The following is a 16,624-nucleotide window of genomic DNA, read 5'->3' as shown; positions in this document are numbered from 1 at the left end:
AGACAAAATCTTAAGCAATCAGTACTTTGACAACAACTCACACACCTGCACCAATTCAAATGCAATTTATGTTATCTGTAATTGATGATCTACCCCTTAACATTGGTTTTATGGGGAAGGTAAAATCATAGACATATCTTTCTTCTTAAATTTTCTCTACTCTCTATTTTCTTACATGGTTTAATGTGAATTATATTTTTTTCCATTTGATTTACCCAACTAGATCCTTGACATCAAACTTAATGCATATCCACCTAATTATTAAGTTCCACCACCCAAAATTGCTACTAGCTATGGGTTGGGGTTGCATAGAATTTGGATTAAGTTGAAATATAACCATGCTAAGGTTGAAAATTTAGTGATTGAACTAACAATTTATTGAAAGAGTTTATGAGGATAACTAATTAATTTGGATTAAGTGGACTATTATGTAGAACCATGCTAAGGTTGCAAATTTAGTGATGAAACTAACAATTTATTGTTTGAGTTTGTGAGAATAACTATATTTATTGATGTTATAGATTCTAATATGGGCCCTTCATTCCTTCTCATTTTTCTTTAACTTGGTTATGTCCCTTTTACTTCTAGGCATGTTTTCATTTTTTCCATCCAATTAATTAATTGCCTCACTTAGAACCTACCCAATTATTTTTAGCCTTTGTGATCTACTATGACCTTGAAATGAGTTGTCATCAAAATTCCCATTCTTAATATATCTTCTTGGTGCCAAAATAAAATCTAGAACCATTCTTCTAGAGACATATCACCATTGTTGATTGTACCAGGAGAATGAGACCCAAATTTGACCCAAAGGTCCATGCCAAGATTTGGGAAGGATATTGGGTCTCTTGGTCAACCCAGTCAAATTTAACTCCATGAAATTATTTGAGATGTATATAAACCCTCCACCTCTCCTTGTTCTAGATGGATTCATTATGCATTCATCATTTTGACTACAAAATTTAGAATCATAGTCTAGGGTTCAAGCAACATCTTGCATCTAAAATTACGCTCGGAGCTATTCATCCTCTAAGATTATTTATGTCTAGCACCATAGTATCAATAGCCTCGATCTTCGGTCAACTAAAAAGTGGTTGTAGCTCTTTGCCAGTGCCACAACCCAAGCTAGAAAGCATGTTGCTTGTCTAGCGGCCGCAAATGATGAAATTTGTAGGTAATTATTTTTCCCAAGTTATTGTAGTAAAAGCTTTTGGTTAATTTTAGAATTCGGGTCACACCATTAGATATATATATGTTGTGTGATTTTTAATTCTCTCTATTTTTGCAGTAAATTCCATGAATCCACACTCTAAATTCTATTTAATTTTTATTATAAATAACTTTCTAGTGGACATTTAAATAATTTTTATTTAAAAAAATGATCTATGTGTTTTGAATGCTTTCTTAGTTTTGTATATTTTATGTTGTGCACAGTGGAAATTACTAGGGTGAAATCTTAGATTCAAATTCATAGTTTACCTTTTAAATTTTTAATATGTACCACATGGCCAATATTTTTACATTAATGAATTTCCTTTCCTGCAAGGCATTTTTTGAGGATGCTGGAAGAATATAAGAAACTTGTTTATTGCTCATTCCAATATGGCCTCTACGTTGGTCTAATTGGGTCATTCCAAACCTATTGAAATTAATAATTACCAACACTATTGCATTGAGAACATCAATTTCAATTTCAATTGTTTAAGTTGAAAGAATAATTTTCGTTTCTCTTGCTCTAAACTTTTGCATTTCTATTTATTTTTAAAAAAATTTTCATATGACCATGAAGAATGTCACATTTGAAAGAACTAAATATTTCAAAAAAAAAAAAAAAGTTCTTCAGTAGATACATGAAGTTATGGTAGCATCTTACTTTCATTTATGATAGCATAAACAATAAATGTTTTTCCACCATTGCAAAGATCTTCTTGCATCATTTGTGATTTCATAAGATGAGGATGAACTTCATCTATACTAATTTGTGAGATCTTGTATTTCAACAACATCTCCCTCTATTTCAATAATATCTAATTTGAAATTGAGAGAAATACCAAACCTTGATCTAGTTAAAGATATGTCTCCCAATGCATTTCTTTCTTTCTTGGGATGAATTGGTAGCCCTAAAAAGTTCACGCTTTTGGGAAATAAATTAGTTCAATTTGACATGAATAGTGAATCTTGGTTTCTTGTGCTTTCTTGGAGGCCATAGAGGAGAAGAACAAGCATGAAAAACATATCCTACTTGAGTAGTCTGAGGAGGAAATATTTGGAGGTGTGACATCATATAATAAGTATGCACAACATTAAAGGAGCCCAATTTAGTAATAATTGCCCCAATAGCCTTTGAGTACCTTTGACATATTTAGGAAACTTGTTCTATGATAATTTTGAAATTCTCAAAATCCAAAGATTTCTAGAAGTCCTCTTGGTTGCTAGTAGCCCACCACTACTTACAAAACATAGCTACTTTACACAAATTTTACTGGTCAACGAAAGGAAATACCATATGCAACAAATAATATGTAAGGTCCATACTAACTTCTAGATATTCCCCATAGTCTAGGTAGCTTTCATGCTCATTATAATCTCATTGCCACTAGCAGAGTACACTAGTTCTCCATGCACATCATTTCTACTAAGTGAACTACCCCCTCCACTTGAAAAAATCAACGACAAATCCAATTGGGTAGTAGATGAAGAGCTTATATAGTTCAATGTTACAAATGCTTTTAATAGTATTCTTTTTTGGATATTAGTTGTGATAGCCAAGCTAGAAAATTTCTTTGTTTTCTTTAACTAAAACAACTAAGAAGAATCACATTCATTACCAACACCACAACAAGTAGAATCACTAGTACTAGTAGGTTTTAATTAGAATTCTGAGAAATGTAGACCTCTTCTTTCTTCCTTATGAGATTAAATGGGGAGGCTTGGAGGTAACCCATTTCGTTCATTTCTAGAATAGGGTGATCAGACGTAGGATTGTCCTTTTCCACTAAAAAACATAAACTTGTTATTTCTTCCTTTTGAGATGAAATGGAGAGAATTGGAGGTAACCTATTTATTTCATTTTCTTGGAAAAGGATGATTAGAAATGGGATGGTTCTTGTCATTTGAGGTACTCGATGAACTTAAATTACTCTCTTCTAGTACTGTGCATTTTGGTTCTATAGTTGTAAGTGATTACTAACACTTTTGGTCCAAATTGAAGTTCTCTTTCCCTTCAGTTATTGAATAGAGTCAAAAACCATGTTAATGCATACATGAGGCATGAATCTTCATTGTCATATGTATATGAAGTTGTTCCTAATACTCTTCAATGTACAAAAATCATTAATGCAGAGAAAAATTAGTATACAGTAGATCGATTAACATATCTCAACAATATTGTACTACACAGACCAATTTCTATAAACATATCTCAGTGATATTATTTTGAAGTACAAACATCCATATTTCCATATTATTGAATTGTGTAGAGTTCTATTCTTGTTGATTATACACTACTATATAATAGATATAATAAAATAAAATTACCTATCATATGAATTAGATCAAAATCAACAGTAACGACCCCTTTCTAGCTAAATTGTAAAGCTGAGTCAATTACCTAATTTATCTTTCTTAGTTAAATAATTACATTCTAAATGGGTAAAGATTTACACACAAAGGAATGTATATATGTGTATACACAATTATTGACATTGAAGGGATAGCAATGTTTGATTTAAAATATGCTATTATAGTAAATGCTACTAGTGGTGATATGTGGATGATGTTATGCTTAATGAACATGATATGCTCCTCAAATTGATATGTATTTCTTTTGTAGTTTGATTGCTAGATCTAATATGCGAGTGTTTTTTCCAAGAGACACTTCACTCAAATAGAGTAAGTATGATATAGGACTAATTAGAGAGGTAATGTTCAATGATATAGGATATTAATTTGCTAAATGGTCAAAAGTGTAGACTCAGTGCTAGTTATATATAACTGATGATGTTGAAAGAATGATTTATACCTTCCTTATATATCTTCTCTCACCAAAAGGTGCATTTTAAAGAGACATCTCTACACACACCATTTAGAACATTTCACTATTGACATATCAGTCAATTTCATTATTAGTGACGCACACTTATTCAGATTTTGTATGGTTACCGAGCTCATTGAATAGTCTACAGTGCTTGCCTTGTAATCCAATAGCTATTGAGCATTTTAGTGGTTACCAAGTGTATTTAGTCAGTGTGAAGCCTAGTAGTTCTAACCGAACAGATTCAATCTAGCAGTTCAACTTGAGTAGTTTAGTGGTTACCAAGCATTGCAATTTCTACCGAGTTCATAGTTCATGTAATGCGAAGCTAGTGTAAACTGAGCTTATGTGTTTACCAAGTAATTTGGTTTATGACAAGTTACACAATATCTACCAAGTCACTAGTGTAGACTGAGTTCAAGATTATATTGATGTCATCAATATGGATTGAGCCTCCATGTCTACTGAGTGCATGACGATGCTGAGTAATGACAGTGGATGTTGAGTATCAAAAATTCACCAAGATAGTCTTTAGAACCCAAGTATCTTCATTTGAGCTGACTTTGTGATATATGTATTAACTTGTATGATGGTCAACTTTGTAATTTGGATTGGTATATATATATGTAATGTATTGTATCACATCTAAATAGAAGATTATAAAATGTGTATGTAATGCAAGCACATGAATGTGAATATAAGTAGTAGATAAAGATTTTGAAGGCCATATCAACATAAGCAGCAACAGTGACAAATCTATCACAAAAAGGTGATTAGTACATTCAAGGAAACTTTATTGGCAAACAAGTTGTAAGTTAGAGATCTATTGTTTCATTCTAACAGGTGAAATAGTCAAAATCCTTTCACAAGGTAGACTTAATAGTCTTTGTTAAATCTCTTAATAGAGTGCATACTTCACCATGTGTTTGTAAAACCTCTAACAAGGTGGACCTAGCAGTCCTAATTGCTCCTAACAGGGAAGATCATCAAAAGTGATCATCGTAAGCCTTAACAAGCCAACTTTATGCTATAGTATTGAAGTTTTGTGGGTTTCATCCCCACTCCAGTTTTACTTTCTATTTGGAAGGTTTTTGGGTCACCAAATCATTGTGTTCAAGTGTTGTGGATGCTTTTATATTTTCAGTTTCACATGCATTCAATTAGATCGAATGTGATAAATTAAATATTAAGTGGTTTATTGGATTTAGAATTGAAATTGGTATAGAAATTTTAGAAGTTACTGATTCACCCCTCCCCTTTCAATAACTTAGCATAGTCTTGAATATTTCCTACAATTGGTATCAAAATCTTTGTGGTTCTGAGGAAAAAGTTTAACAACTTGAGCAAAGATCATGGATAATGGAAATATTCAGACTTGATAAGGCAATTGACAATGAAATGTTGGATCTATAAATGGCCATTACACAACTCAAGAAAGCTAAGGGGAAACTTTCCCAATCGCTAAAAAGAAGAAAGGAACTTGCAAATCAAATATATGACCATCTCTACATTGAAGAAAGAATTGAAGATTTTTTCCCTTCAAGCAGTTTAGATGAAGAAAATGATGCATCAAAGAACTACTAGAGAAGAATAGTTCATTGTAAGAAGAAGTAAGAAAGCTAAAAAGAGAAAAATAAATTTAGTCAGTAAGGTTGTGTGAAATCTTGGAACAAAGGAACAAGATAAAAGAAGAAATGGATGGAAGAAACAATGAGATCCAGAACCAATCCCTTTAGCATGAAAATCTTATGGATCAAATATCTAAAGCAAATGACGAAACCATGAGCCAAAGATAGATCAATGAAAGATTAAGAAATGATCTAAATTTAGAAAGACAAATCAATGAAAGAATAAGAAATGAGCTAAGATCTAAAAAGAAAATTAGTGAAAGATTGGAAAATGACTTATACATTGAGAAGAAAATCAATGAAAGAATGATGAAATCTCAAGTAGACATGGTTCAACTGAATGAGTAGAATCTCTATAGACAAAAGGGTAAAGCAAGAATTGGTAATGACCCCTTTTTAATTCTGACTTGTTATTCAAAATTTAGTATAATTTTAGGAAGTTATTCCAATTAACATGCCTTAGATCCTTATTATTATTAAAAATGGAGGGATTGAGCAATATTATTTAATTAGTTTAATTGATTATAAAGTTTCACTCTATAGCACCAGGCAAACTACTCTCTTCCAGTCATGACTATCTGGAGACGGTAGATTCACGATGCAAAGGGCATGTGAAAAAAGCTACAAGCAGCTCCTTGGAGGATACCGTCAAGTGCTCAAATTTACTCCACCTCTCCCTCCACCCACTCCCTATCTGAAGATCTCATAGTTCAAATGAGAACAAGGCTTCTTGAGCTATAGTTTGAAATACATTTTAATGGTCATCTTTAAGATTATTGTTAAATATAATGTAACCATATTTCTTTATTATCATAGTTGTTCACACATTATTATTATATAAAGTATTCATCATTGTGTACGTAAACATATATATATATATATATATATATATATATATATATATATATATATATATATATATATATATATATATAGAGAGAGAGAGAGAGAGAGAGAGAGAGAGAGAGTAACGCATGTTAAATATTTGTATTGATCTAATATCATGCAATGTATATCGATTTAGATTGATATATGAAAGGAACTTATATATATTTAAGTCTTATGAGGTATGTAAGTTTCCAACTCATAATGCATGCAGCCATTACCAATATTCATAATAATATATCCGATACCAATGTTTTCTTGTAACCAATAAAAGATGTAATCAAGATTTGGCATCGTACCTGATGCTAAATTTTCAGGTGGTGGACAGTCCATGGTACAGTGTGGGTACATGCTAGCGTGACCAGTGGATTTTTAAGAAGATATTTTATGCAAGGTGGAGTATGTTATTTCCTTACTTTACCGTTGGACTCTCGTAATTTTATCACTAGACTCCCGTATTGTATTCTGGTGAGAAAGGCTGGCAGGCTATTCATCCTCGGTACAGTGCTACGTGATTAGTGGTTGGAGAAGGTATTTCGTACACTGAGTATAGAGTGCATGTGGCTCGATTATTATTTTCCTTGCTTTATAACTTGGTTGATATATTGCATTCCACTACTTCCTTGTTATTTGACCTAACCCTAATAATGGGTATTTATATACCTTTTGGGAGTCACGTATGTAAAGTCATGACTTATATATGATTATAGTTTAACTTCTTATTTTTATATTTCAATGCTTGTATTATGTTTATTCAATAAGAATTATTATATTCATGTAGTAAGCGCTTTGTAATTATATATAAGTATCAAAATAATAACAATTAGTTGATTAGGGTTTTTCTTTTTTCAAAGAATGTTTATAATAATTATATTTATTAAACATAGATCATATTTGTAATAACAGATCTATATATTAAAATTTAAATATATAATAATATATTTATAATATGAATTTTCATATTATATATTTATAATGTGAATGTTTATATGGGACTTGCAAATGAAGTTAATATTTATCACAACTAGTATGTTATTTTGATTGAAACAAATTAAAGTAGTGCTATCATAGAAGTAAAATTGATTAAATAAATATTTGAATCCAGGTTCATTACAGAATTGGATATAGAGAAGAAGGTGAATCCTCTAAACAAGGTGCTCAAAGTAATCAAAGACCTACTTGCAATCACTATGGTAAGTTAGGTCATACATCAAAAAAATCTTGGAGTAATGGTAAAGAAAAATTTAATGGAAAATGCTACAATTGTAGTTAGCATGGTCAAAAGGCTAGTTAATGCAAAGTGAAACCAAAATTTGAGGGCAAGTGTCACAAATGCAAGAAACAAGGTCAAAAGGCATTAGATTGCAGAACTAAGTCATTTGATCCAGCAGAGCAAATTGTGAAAGCAATATTCGATTGGGACTACAAAACTTGGTGTAGATGTCATTACTATGGAGAATATGGACACATTGCATGAATTATGTTAAACATCAAACAAGGAAAAAAAATACCACCATAAGATGCTTCACTTGTACTAAACTTGGTCATCTAGCCAAAAATTGCATGAACAGAAGTAAAATTAAAGATGAAAAGAAGGCAAAAGTAGATAACATTTTCAAGCAGATGAGGTAGTAATGGATTCCTAAATCTACCGAGGATGCTAGTTCAAGTAATGATGGTCATGTCACTCAAGAAGTGGGTGACTCTGCCATTTTCAACTAGGTTTCTAAAGGAGAACTAGAACTATGTTATCAAGATCGCATTCAAACAGTTCCAATTGAATAGTGACAAAGATCCAAATTAGTATTCAAGATACAAAAGGATCACTGAGGAAGATCAATATCAGTTATCATCGAGTTACCTTCTCTACTAAGTAAGGTTAGGTCATGGACTCTATTGAGCAAGGTCAAGAGTAACAAGACACACATGGTTACCAGTTCATGAAGCCTTCACTGAGTAATCAATAGAATAGTGAATGACAGGCTATCAAGCATGATGTCAACCCAGCTACCTTTGTAAAATCTTTAGTGCTATTGTAAAGAAGTGATTTACAGAGTGATCAAGAAAATTTAAGTGAATTTGTAGCAAATTATCAAGGTCTTCATAGTTTACTGAGTAAAATGGCATCAAGTAGCAACAAAGTGAAGAGAGGGTCTAAGATGTTGGTTCGAGGAGTCGAGTGGAAAGTTTCAGAATTTAAACTTGTGCTTGCAATTGTAGAAACCCTTGACTTAGCCAGAGCTCAATCGCAAATTCCTCCAAAGGTACTCCTTATGAACGATATTCATACTCATTTCAAGTGTTCTATTCAAGAAATTGGAACCCTAGAAATGGATGATGCCCTAGGTGAATTATGTGTTAATAGAATTCTTAAACCTGAGCATAAGAATTTTGAAGACAAAGGTTTAACTCATATTGCGCACATGCCCTGAGTTTTTCAAATCAAATGGATTAGATGCATTCTAAGATAGGTGCATAATGGTCAACTATGGATTGAGCAACTTGTTGTAATTACAAAGAAAATGAGGCATCGCATCATTGGCCTCCCTATGCTCACCAAAGCTAAAACAACCAAAACCCTAGGTCAGATTGAGCTAGAAAAGAAAACCCTAGCCAAGTGGGATGATAGAGGCATGAAAATTAGTAGTGTAATATATGTAGAGCTAAAATTTGGGGTTCATGTCATAGCACATAAGATATATAGTTTGAGCTATCTCAACAATGTATCTTGTGAAGCTGTGGACTTGGCTTATAATGTGGTGAAAAATAATCTATCTTATGACTTGACAGATCTATTGTTGAAGTAGCTCATCAAGAATATGAAGAGTATCAAGACATCTAAGAAAAACCCCTATAAATTTGGTTCACTCTTGACATGTTTTTTCCTTTATGTTCAAAAGTTCTTCAATTCCAAAGGAATGATAGTATGGAGAAAAGATGTGCCTATATTATATCAGATAAATGAATACATTACAAAAATGGGAGAGAACTATGTTAGCATTATGGACAACTAATTCAAATTTTTCAAAGAGAAAATAAAAATTAGGTTTAGAATACCTAAGCAGTTGATTGAGGATTACAAAGATGATATATGCTTTATGGTTGATTGTGACAAAGTTTACATTCAGGCAGTGAAGCCTAGAATTGTATGGGTAAAACCTCTTCCTTATGAGGTAAATATTGATGAAGCAAAGGATATTATTGAGGCTCTAATTAATGAACCTATTGATCCAAAGGCACCATACTTTGTAACCCATGATGAGGCCAAAGAAAAAACAAAAATGGAGATAAAACTCCCTTAGGTAGTTAACAAGGGAAAGAGGAGGATAGCTAAACTAAAATTCAACACACCTCTCATATTAACTAAAGGTAAAGGAGAAGATGTAGAAGAAGTGGAGGATGAAGAGGAATTAGAAAATAAAGAAGAACCTATGAAGAAGAAAGGTAAGGTGATCATCACCAAGCCACCTAAGCCATCCACTACAGTCTTCACAAGGAGGTTTAGGAAGAAAGGTAGTGATATTGTCCTTAGCAAACCTCCTCCCACCTTCCAAGAACAGTTGAAATAGATGGAAGAAGATTTAGACATAAAAAAATTCAAATCTTTGAAGTATGAAACCAAGATAGAGGTAGAGAAGAAATAGTTGGAAGAACTGGTGTTAATCAAAATGGGAAAATGGAAGTATTCATTAGATCAAATAGCCTCTCAAATCTCTAATGAATTATTAGAGAAAATAAAGCCAAGATGGGACTTTGTAATGCAAATAGCCTAAGGCAGTTGCTATTGAGCATGATGAATGTTGAGGTAAAAGAGTCTTTGAAGAAAAATGAAGATGAAATGACTCTTAGGTTTAATACATGTTTAATTTTGATCAAGTATATAGAGCATTGAACGCCACTAGCATGTGGAAGAATTTTTATCATTTACATAAACCAAGTGACTTCCCAAAAGATGTTAAGGATAATGATGATGACAGTGATGATGATGAAGAAGAAACTTATACTGAGCCTACACATTTTGACAATTAGGAAGATAAAGAAGGAGAGGAGCAAGAAGTAGAAGCTATAGAGGAAGATAAAGAACATGATTAGGATACTGACCCAATGAAGATAGCAACTATAGTCATTGCCTCACTTCCTCACTCTCCAAGAAAACCAGTAGCTATATCATGCTTAGAGACAACTTCAACAAGTTTGATTGTGACAACAATAGACACTTCAAATGTCCAATCACTCTTTGACCCATTTAACTCAATGTATCTATAGAAGAAGTGACTTCCACTTCATCTACCAAGCTACAACCTCTTAGTTCTTCATCTATCAAGTCATTAGCTATGAATACAGTTTCTTCTACAATTTTGAGCTCTTCAGTAGTAAGTACTTTAGTTTTGGATACTACAGTTTTGTCTACTTTAGTTTTGGATTCAACAAGCATTCCTATTAGTATTCCATTGGTTAGTACTATATCAATTTTCACTACAAGTCTTAGTATATGTACAATTGTTTCCATCTCAGATACAAAGGCATTAAGTACAAGGACAGTTGAACCTAAGGCTCAAATGCACATAGTTGGTGAACTCCTTCAAAAAAAGGCAAAACAACAAAAATTGAGAGAAGAAAGAGATATAGAGTATAAGATTATTGATGATGGTAGAAAAAATTTATCTAAGGCAATAGGTATTGAGGTAGATTCTTCTCAACCTATTTTGTTGCAATCAGCAAAAGCAGTCCAAAAGTTTAATGAGGATAGTAGTGGACAAGATAAGTTAACTAAGAAAGTTGAAAAGAAATTTGACAACAAAGTGATTGAGCACATTTCTTAACAAATTTCTATTTAACAAGTTGAGTTTTTGTCAATTTTGACCAATTTTGAATCATCTTGCACCAATGTGACATCACTTTTGTGAAGTTATGTGATGTTTTAGAGTTCACTAAAGAAATAAAGGAAAAAGTATCAAAAATTGATGAGGATCTTAAAGCCAATGCTCTGCAGTTGTAACTTGGCCAAAGTTCAAGCTCTCCACATCACATGAAGATCAAATTTTTGTCAGACATATAGGTCGAGTTGTTAAGAGAAAAAGCAAGGATCTGGTCATCACTGATTGATATTCAAAATATGATCCTTCCCATCATGGATACAATGTAGAAACATATTGTTTACTCAAAAATATTGATCCATGACAACAACTTCTCTATTACAGATCACATGATAGAACTCTCTGTATAAGTAAAAATTGCTCTACATACATGCAAGATTTTGTAGAAAAATTGGGATAAAACCCTGGCACTTATTCTTAAGGTACATTCTAATTTTTTATCTCATTTTGGTGTCTCCATGTAGATAAGTTCTAAATAATTCTTTGGCATTATTGTCAAAAAGGGGGAGATTATTGTTGAGACACATGGTATGCTATATATAGAGACACATAGTATGGGGGAGAAACATACTATAAGGAGAATGTATATAATAGATGATGTATAGTATACCTTACAAAGATGAATTTTGAAAAATCTCAAAACAATATATTCTATCGAGCTAGTATCACATGGTGATGCATATAAGATTTTGGCTGATAAGTGTTTTTCTCACTAATGGCAAAGGGGGAGATTGAAGACATATTAGTCAAGTTTGTTATTAGTGACACACACTTATTCAGATTTTTTATGGCTACCAAGCTCATTGAACAGTCTATAGTGTTTGCCATGTAATCTAGTAGCTACTAAGCATTTCAGTGGTTACCAAGTGTATTCAATCAGTGTGAAGCCCAACAGTTCAAACCGAGTAGATTTAGTTTGGCATTTCAACCCAAGAAGTTTAGTGGTTACCGATAATTGTAGTTTCTACCGAGTTCACAGTTCATGTAATGCAAAGATAGTGTAAACTAAGCTTATGTGTTTATTGTGTGATTCAATTTATAACAAGTTACACAGTATGTACCGAGTCACTAGTGTAGACCTAGTTCAAGACTACATTGAAGTGATCAGTATGGACCGAGCCTCTACATCTACCGAGTGCATGATGATGCCAAGTAATGATAGTGGATGTTCAGTATCAGAACTTCACCAAGATAGTCTTCAGAACCCAAGTGTCTTCATTTGGGTTGACTTTGTGATATATGTATTAACTTGTATGATGGCTGATTTTGTAATTTTATAATTTAGATTGGTATATATATATATATATATATATATATATATATATATATATATATATATATATATATATATATATATATATATATATATATATATATATATATATATATATATATATATATAATGTATTATATCTCATCTAAATGGAAGATATTAAAATGTGTATGTAATGCAAGTGCATGAATGCGAATATAAGCAACAAGTAAAAATTTTGAAGGCCATATCAGCATAAGGAGCACCAATGACAAATCTATCATAGAAAGGTGATTAGTACATTCAAGGAATCTCTATCAGCAAACCAATTTTAAGTCAGAGATCTACTATTTCATTCTAATAGGTGAACCAGCCAAAATCCTTTCACAAGGTAGACTTTACAGTCTTTCTTAAATCTCTTATTAGAGTACATACTTCACCGTGTGTTCATAAAACCTCTAAAAAGGTGGACCTAGTAGTCTTAATTGCACCTAACAAGGTAGATCATCAAAAGTGATCATTCTAAGCCTTAATAGGCCAACTTAATGCTATAGTATTAAAATTTTGTTGGTTTCATCCCACCCCAGTTTTACTTTCTATTTGGAAGGTTTCTGGGTCACCAAATCATTATGTTCAAGTGTTGTGGATGCTTTTATATTTTTAGTTTCACATGCATTCAATTAGACCAGATGTGATAAATTAAATGTTAAGTGGTTTATTGGATTCAGAATTGAAATTGGTATAGAAATTTTAGAAGTTACTAATTCACCCCTCCCCTCTTAGTAACTTAGCATAGTCTTGAATATTTCCAACATTCACAACATACTCAATAGCCATCCATCTCATGATTATCATTGGTTACTCAGTTTATTTTAACAAACATTATGATTATAGCCAATCCAAACAAATTGATTAAAATTTTAATATATGATAATACTAGACAAATTGAAATATTTATGTAGCACATGTTCTGACTAATAATTTTTTTATTAATAACCATTTTATGTTTAACTGCTAATAGGAAATAAATAGAAATTGTGGCAATACTATAGTCATAGCAAGAAGAGTAGGTGTTAAAGTTACAAAATTTTCTCTAGTCGGTTCTATTTTATCAAAAAGGAGCTATAAGAGAGCAATATATATTTTTGAATTTTTTTCCTTATATGAATAGCACTTTTGAAGCAACCACTACTTGGATGGCACCTTACTTTCCATAACTCTAACGTTAGAGAAAAAAAAAAAAAACAATCATTCAAATTCAATCCTTTATACACAATATATGGTTGTCATTCAATGTAATTGGTTACGATAAATTCTTCTCCATGTAACCAACAAATATATTGTGGATATTTTAGTTCTAATAAAACTAAGCATTAATATTTAACCCTCATAGAGTGCCTACTTTTGAGTCATGAGAAGAGAACATTTGTGTCAAACATTTCTCACTAGAGGATATTGTAGATGTGAATTACAGTGCAGGTTCAAGCTAAATTTTAGCTTGAGTTTGTTTCTTAGTGATGGTGAGTTTTTTTTCTCTTTTTCTATATGTAGAGTATATGTGGTTCAGTTTAGTGATTCAACCTATTTTATTTGATCTTACATATTGGTAAGTTGTGGTTTAGAGAGGTGTAGCTCATAAGAAGTCCCTCTTGAAGAGGATCAAATTTAGAATCTATGGAAAGCAAAACCCACAACTCAAACCAACTCATCTATGCTTATGAACTATGGCTTCTTTAGCCACACTAGAGGCTCTCAGAATGTCATTTTATTTCCTACTATTTGTTTTGTTCTTATACAATCTAAAAATACTAAGGAATTATGCCTACATAATGGTTGAAAGTTTAATAGGTACTTTGATGATAAAATTCAAAAATTTCCTCAAGATTGTAAGCTCCACTCAGAATGTTGACAAAAAACAGAGGGTTATTGTTATGTAAATCAATTTTTGGATTAGATTGTGTGGCTATGGTAAAAATCTCCACACAATCTAATCCAGAAACTAATTTACATAACTATGATGGATTGTGGAAATCCGATCACATTAATAGATAGTTATTGGTTTTCAACACAATGCAATAGGAGTTACTTATGATATTGAAGTATATATATACCTCATCCAGTAGACCTGGATGGGTGCATGCAGACAAAATAGGTGTGAAACTGACATGGTCAAGATATGTTCTAGAGTGCTTCATTTTTCAAAGAGTTTTGAAGCATTATTACAGAACCTATCTTGTTCATTTCCTGTAACCATGGCGTTCCATGATATGACAGCTTTTTGAGGTTTTTTTGTCAAACACTTCACATGCCCTATGTATGTTTCCACATTTTACATACACTTCTATAGAGGCATTAGTAACTACAACTTTTTTAAATAAATCCATTTTTCAATTGATTTGTATCCATACTTGAAAGATCCTATTTTTAGCTAGCTGGTAGGATGTTGGTGAAGGTTCTGAAGCTTGCATTAACATTTGTAAACAATATTTTCTAAGACCCATTTTGTGCATATCCTACAACAATGGCATTCCATGAGATGGCATCTCTTTAAAGAAGTCTATCAAGCATTTCACTTGCTTTGAGTTTGATGGCATCTCTTTAAGGAATTTTCTTAAACATTTCATGTGCTTTGAGTTTTCTTCCACTTTTTGCATACATGTCTATCATGGAATTTACAATTACAACATCTAATACAAATACACTTGATTGTGCTTTGATGGAGGTTCATATCCAATTTTAAAGCTTTCATTTTGCATAGGTTATTAGGATTCTCACAAAGGTTGTAAAGTATAGGATTACATCCACCAATAGAATTCAATCAGAGGTTTCTATATCCTTTTCAATGAATCCATTCTATACATATCCTACAATCATTGAATTCCATGAAACCACATCCCTTTGGAAATATATTTCACATGACTTGTGTATCATTCCACATTTTTCATACATGTCTATTAGGGTGTTGTAAAATGTGACATCTTATAGAAATATTCTTACAAACATGTCATGATGGAGGTTTATTCCTTTTTCTATAGCTTCCAATCCAACATAGTTGGGAGTAGGTTGGCATTAGCTTAAAAGTTTCCAATGAATTTTGAAAAAATGCAATTTCTGCATATTTTGTATTCCTCAAAGTCCATGAGAGTACTTTTTATTAAAGAAATTCATCAAATAATCCACATTCTTTATGCATGATTCAACATTTTAAGCTCACTTCCCACTATGATATTTGAATATATTCCACATTTAATTATGTTTTGATGGATGACTACATTATTTTTTTTAGCTCTAATTTGAACACGGGCTAGGAGAACACTTGCATAGATTGAGGAGTTTGGTTTTGCTCCAACTAGTTACATTTGATTAAAACCTTGTAAAGCCTTTTCAAAAAACCCACTTTGTGTGCACCTTAAAAATAGGCATGAACATTAAGAAGAGTATTTCTCACCCAAACAAAAAAACAAGAAACTGCATCCTTCCCCATTGCCATCTCCATCTCATTTATGGTCATCATCAATTTTTATTCTCTTCTTCCCTCATCTTATATCTGATCCATTATCCTCTAATAGATGTCCTTCCCATGCATCCCATGCTCTGCTTCACTTCAAAGTTACCTTCAATGAGTCCATCTTAATGAGTACAATGATATATGGAACAAACTATTGCATAGGTAGTTTGACATATCATATGACAATCATGTCAATCTTATGGTTTCTATTAATGCATGTGATTTCTCAAATTAATATAATGGTATATCTAAGAGTCTATGGAAACTTTATTTTCTCACATGACTTAGCATGCAGAAACATTGGCCACTATCATTCCTCCCTATTAGGAAATTTCTATTACATTTACTAATTTCATTTTCCTTATAATAAACTTGGTGGGATGATTCTACCCTTTCCTTGTTCACTCAAATACCTTACATTCTTTAATTTGTAGGTATCTT

The sequence above is a fragment of the Cupressus sempervirens genome, unplaced genomic scaffold (assembly GCF_028749045.1).
Source record: "Cupressus sempervirens isolate cs-2001-9-10 unplaced genomic scaffold, ASM2874904v1 CseChr00s100001_01, whole genome shotgun sequence".
NCBI classification, from domain to species: domain Eukaryota; kingdom Viridiplantae; phylum Streptophyta; class Pinopsida; order Cupressales; family Cupressaceae; genus Cupressus; species Cupressus sempervirens.
The sequence above is the reverse complement of the archived record's forward strand: the minus strand, read 5'-3'. Positions refer to the sequence as shown.